The 6,141-nt window shown below is 36.8% G+C and overlaps 1 non-coding gene across 1 annotated transcript; it reads right to left on the reverse strand.

Moving 5' to 3' along the window:
• Positions 1-375: 375 nt before the first annotated feature.
• LOC131230014 (small nucleolar RNA R71) lies at positions 376-482 on the reverse strand. Its single transcript, XR_009163743.1, has one exon. It is a non-coding gene; the product is annotated as a small nucleolar RNA R71 (small nucleolar RNA).
• Between the last annotated feature and the right edge of the window lie 5,659 nt (positions 483-6,141).

The raw sequence follows: 6,141 nt of genomic DNA on the forward strand, positions 1-6,141 counted from the left end.
GGCGCATCAAGCACCCCCACCTCGTACTTTACAAGACTTTTTACAACCGACGGGGGTGAGCACACCTTCATGCATAGTTTTTTTAGAAAATAAAGGACATATGAATATCAAGCTAGGGGTGATCCAACTCCTTCCAAAATTTCATGGACTTGAATATGAAAATCCATATTTACACATGAAAGAGTTTGATGAGAGTATAGCCACTTTATATTTTCGAACGTGTTTAAGGACATGGTTAGGCTAAAACTATTTCCCTTCTCCTTGAAAGAGAAAGCTAAGATGTGGTTGCATTCAATATATCTATAATCTATTGGTAGATGGAACGACATGACAATGGAGTTCATTAAGAATTTTTTTTCATATCATAAAACGAACACCCTTAGAAAGTTGATCATAAACTTCGTCCAAAAGGAAGATGAAACATTCTTTCAATGTTGGGAGCGGTTCAAGGATCTTGTCAATTCATGCCCACAACATGGTTTTGAAACTTGGCGAATAATAAGTTTTTTTTTTTATGATAGGCTGACTTCTTCCATGTGCCAAATGGTTGAGACAATGTGCAATGGAGAATTCATGAATAAAGAGGTCGATATGTATGGGATTATTTTGACAAGCTTGCTGAAAACACACAATCACGGGACATCTTCCCAGAATCTAGTACCACTTTTAGGCCTACTCAATTAAAGGAGAGGGATATAATATATCTTTTGAAAGAAGATGATGATATAAATGCTAAAGTGGCTAATCTCACAAGAAAACTCGAGGCCATGGAACTAAAGAAGGGTAAGGCTATGGAAACAGTTTGCGGTATTTGTGCTTGCAACATTTGCACAACTAAAAATTGTCCAACAATACCTGCTTTTCACGAGTTACTAATGACTAATCTAATGCCGTGAATAATTACCAAAGACCTTTCAGTGGATCCACTTCAAATACATACAATCCTAGTTGGAGAAATCATCTAAATTTCAGTTGGAGGAATGGACAAACTGCTACTCCTCAAAGATTTCCTAAGCAAATTCTAAATCAAGGGAAACCTCAAGAGGATCTGGTTCTAAAGCATCTTCAAAATCATGCATGTTTCAATTAGGGTATGATACAAGCCTTTCAAGACCTTACAAAGCCCATTCAAGGGCTTGAGATAAAAAATGCAATTGGGGAAAAAGGAAGCCTTCTAGCTCAACCTCTTCCCAATCTAAAATAGCAATATGAAGTCAGCAACCCAAGGTCTTCAAATCAAATGGAGCAAGCTAAGTCTATCACCACTCTTAGGAGTGGGAAAATAATTGACAAATATATTCCAGTAAGGGCTTAAAAGTCTAAGGACCCGGAAATAGATGAAACTGATAGACTTAACAACACTCCACATGAGTTAAAATCGGAACCTCAAGGCAAGCCAAGTGCTCTATTTTCCCAATGGTTGATTGCACCAAAACCTTTCTATAACTCTCAGGACATTTTAGAGATGCTGAAACAAGTGAAGGTCAACATTCCTCTACTGGATGTTGTTAAACAAATACCTTCATATGCCAAATTTCTGAAAGATTTATATATGACCAAAAGACAGTAAAACATCTAAAAGAAAAATATTTTTGATAGAAAAAGTGAGTCTCATTCTAAAGCAAGATGTGCCAAAGAAACACAAAGATCCCGGTAGCCTAACCATTGTTTATGTAATCGGGAATTACTAGATTGAGCACGCACTTCTTGACTTAGGAGCGAACATAAATCTGATCCCATACTCGGTTTACGAACAACTGGGTCTAGTTGAATTAAAACCAACTCGGACCAGATTACAACTAGTCAATCGCCTAGTTCGTGTACTGAGAGAGGAGATTGAGGATGTGTTAGTCCAGGTTGACAAATTCTACTACCTAGTAAATTTTATCATTTTAGATACTCAACTCATCGTGGACATGAGCACTCAAATTCCCATCATCCTTGGTTGTCCATTCCTTACCACATCAAATGCAATAATTAATTATAGGAATGGAATTATGAATCTATCTTTTGGGAATATGACATTGGAGCTTAATATCTTTTTTAATATGAGCAGACAGGTAGAGGAAGATGACGATGCGCACGATGTTAACTTAATTGATTCTTTTGTGGATGATACAACTCTAATGACCTTATCCTCTGACCCTCTAGAGACATGCTTGGCCTACTCCCATGATTTAGATGATGATATGATTAAGGAGACAGGTGTCATGCTTGATATTGTGCCAGTACTGGAAGTTAATCGATGGAGGCTACAATTTGAAAATTACCCCAAACTGATGTAGTGCCTCTACCATTTAACCTTAAGGCACTAAAGCTTGACCTAAAACTGTTACCCTCTAAATTGAAATAGTCTATTTAAGTCAAGATGAGACATACCCAGTGGTGATTTCGTCCCACCTTGAGTAAGAACAAGAGAGTGTACTTATCTTTACTCTCATTGAGCACAAAAGAGCCCTTGGATGGTCAATTGGGATCTTAAGAGAATTGATCCTTTCATTTATACTCACTGCATTTATCTAGAGATTAATGCAAAGACCTCCTGGCAACTACAACATAGATTAAATCCAAACATGAAGTGGTTAAAGCCGAGGTACTTAAACTATTGGATGTGGGTATTATATACCCTATATCCGATAGCCAATGGGTGAGTCCAACTTAAGTGGTTCCTAAGAAGTCCGGAATCACCATCATAGCCAATGTTAACAATAAACACATGCCAAGTAGAGTTACTATTGGTTGGAGAATGTGCATTAACTATAGGAAATTGAATACCGTCACAAGGAAGGACCACTTTCCTTTGTCCTTCATTGATCAAAATTTGGAAAGGCTGGCTAGTCACTCGTACTATCACTTCCTTGATGGTTATTCAGGCTGCAACTAGATAAAAATAGCCCCTGAAGATTAGGAAAAGACCACATTCACATGTCCCTTTGGCACCTTTACTTACCGAAGGATGCCTTCGGCCTATTTAATGCCCCCACCACTTTTTTGCGATGCATAATAAGTATTTTTTTTTTACATAATGGAGCAATACGTAGAGGTCTTCATGGACGACTTCTCTGTCTTTAGTCCATCCTTTAGCAATTGTTTAGAGAATTTTAAATGTGTGTTGAAGCAATGTGAGGAAAAGAATTTGGTACTAAATTAGGAGAAGTATCATTTCATGGTTTGTAAGGGGATTGTCCTTGGACATATCATCTCGTCCAAGGGAATTGAAGTGGATAAGGCTAAGATTGATCTCATCTCTAACTTACCCTCACATAAGAACATACAAGATGTGCGATCCTTCGTAGGACACACTGGATTTTATAAAAGATTCATAAAGGACTTTATTCACCTCTCTCATCTCTTATGCAATCTACTTTAAAAGGATATACCATACGAGTGGATTGAGAAATGTCAGGAAGCTTTTTCTAAGCTCAAGGGCATGTTAACCACTACATCTATCATGTAGGCACCCGACTGGAACTTTCCTTTTAAAATTATGTGTGATGCATCTGACTACGCTCTTGGGGCTATTTTAAGCTAGAGAAAAGAGAAGAAGCCCTATGTTATTCATTATGCAAGTAGAACTTTAAATTCTACCCAAGTGAACTACTCTACTACGGAAAAGACACTTTTAGTTGTAGTGTTCACTTTGGACAAATTTAGGTCCTACTTGATCGGATCCAAGATCATCATCTACATAGATCATGCAGCGCTCAAGTATCTTCTTTCTAAGAATGATGTTAAGCCCCACTTGATAAGATGGATCCTTCTACTCCAGAAATTTAATTTGGAGATAAAAGATAAAAAGGGAGTAGAAAACGTAGTGGCTGACAATCTCTCGTAGCTTGATCTTCCTGATTCCCTTAAGATGACACATATAAATGACATATTCCCTGATGAACAATTGTTTAAAGTCTCCAACTTACCTTGGTTTATGTATATTGCTAATTATCTTGTCACAGGTTTCATGCCAATACATTAGACTACGCAAGATAAGAAGAAATTCTTCACCGAGGTACACAAATTCTTTTGGGATGATCCGTATTTATTTAAATATTTCTTAGACCAAATCTTAAGGAGATGTGTGCTAGACAATGGATACCAAGGTGTCCTTAACTCATCGTGGATATGAGCTCTCAAATTCTTATCATCATTAGTCACCCATTCCTTGTTACATCAAATGCAATCATCAATTGTAGGAATGGAGTCATGAATTTATCTTTTAGAAATATGACATTGGAGCTCAATATCTTTTTCAATATGAGCAAACAGGCAGAGGATGATGACGATGCCTATAATGTAAACTTGATTGATAATTTCATTGAAGATAGAACTCTAATGACCTTATCCTCTGACCCTCTAGAGACGTGCTTGGCCCACTCCCATGATTTAGATGATGATATGATTAGGGAGATGGGTGTCATGCTTGATACTATGCCGATACTTGAAGTTAACCAGTGGGTGCCATGATTTAGACTTGTCTATGGGAAGGCTTGCCACTTGCCTGTGGAGTTGGAACATAAGGCCTACTAGGCTATTAAAAATCTGAACTTTAATTTGGACAACGCTTGCTTGCTACACAAACTTCAGTTGAATGAACTTGAAGAAATTCGGAGTGACACATACGAGAACTCCAGAATCTACAAGGATAGGATGAAGGTGTTTCATGACTAACACATTCTTTGAAAATCATTCACACTAGGTCAGAAGGTCCTTTTGTATAATTCTCAGTTATATCTTTTTCTGAGTAAACTTCGATCTTGTTGGACTGGCCCTTTCACAATTACTAATGTTTATCCTCATGAGGCCATCGAGATTCAGAATCCAACCAATGTCAATGTTTTCAAAGTAAATAAACATTAATTAAAACCATTTGTTGACAAAATTTGATTTAGAGGACATGTCCATACCTCTAATTGATCCTGTTTACTAGGATTGACCTCCTAGTCTGATAGAGGTATAACTAGGTTTATTACTTTTATATATATGTTTATGATAGGTTGCTTCTTGTCATTTAGGATAGTTTGCTTTTCATTGTTTATGATAGTTTACTTTCTGTTGGTTTAATTCTTGTGCTAACCCATCTTCACACCGAGACCATTGGAAAAGCCTTAAAATTCCTTCTTCAGGTATTACCTTTCCATCGTTTTCCTTTTCTTTTCATTGCCACTTTTGCATTATATGCTATTTTCTTTTACAATGAAGACAATGTAGATTTTTAGGTTGGGGATGGGGGATTAGGTAAATTAATCAGTGTTTTCTTGGTTTTGAGCAAAATTTTGGAAAATTTTTAATGTTTCAAGTTGAAATTTGTTTGGGAAGCGATGAATTGTCTACTCAAGAATGCTTTGAGTAAGATAAGATAGAGATTGAATTTTGGATTGTTGGAGTTTGATCAACTAAGTAATCTATCACCTAAGCTCTTGCGCTTAATTGATTAAGAGAAAGTTTGAATATCATGTTAATCTAAATCACATGACACATTCTCTGTCTTCTGTAAGAGATGCTAGAAGTTCTGATTGTTAGTATGTGAATTATTGATAGATGGTGAGAATCAAGTCTAGAGAATTTTATCTACCTTAAAAGAAGAAAAGAATCAGTTAAAAAATAGTGAGATCGACAAAGAGGTCATGAAAAAGAATGAAAAGAATGAAAAATTTGGAAAAGAATGCAAAAAAAAAAAAAAGAATGAATAAAAACTGATCGTTGATAAAAATAAAAAATTGAAAAAAGAAGGAGAAGGGGATGAGTTCGGAATCAGTACTTGAGTTCCAAACCAATCTTAAAGTGATGAGTAGAGCTAGGCATTTCTGACCCAATCCGGTGGATCTGACCTGAACCGATGGCATGGATTGGTGCAGATCGAGTAGGGCCAATCAAATCCGATCATTCATTGGATCAAGTTCGAATCAATGGCCAATCCAGACTGATCCGATCCAATTGGATCTGATCTGCACAATGTTCATTCAACACTATTTCCTGTAATGTTGTCCACTTGAGATTGGGATATACCTCATTTTTAGTTTAATATCATAAAATGATCTAGAGAAATATATGGATAGCATGGATGAGATAAAGATGCTGGGGTCCACAGTACCGACTATTAACCATTGGCTGGTGGAAGGAGGAGTAGCCCATCCCTCTGCTGTG

Source organism: Magnolia sinica, chromosome 16 (assembly GCF_029962835.1).
Source record: "Magnolia sinica isolate HGM2019 chromosome 16, MsV1, whole genome shotgun sequence".
Lineage (NCBI taxonomy): Eukaryota > Viridiplantae > Streptophyta > Magnoliopsida > Magnoliales > Magnoliaceae > Magnolia > Magnolia sinica.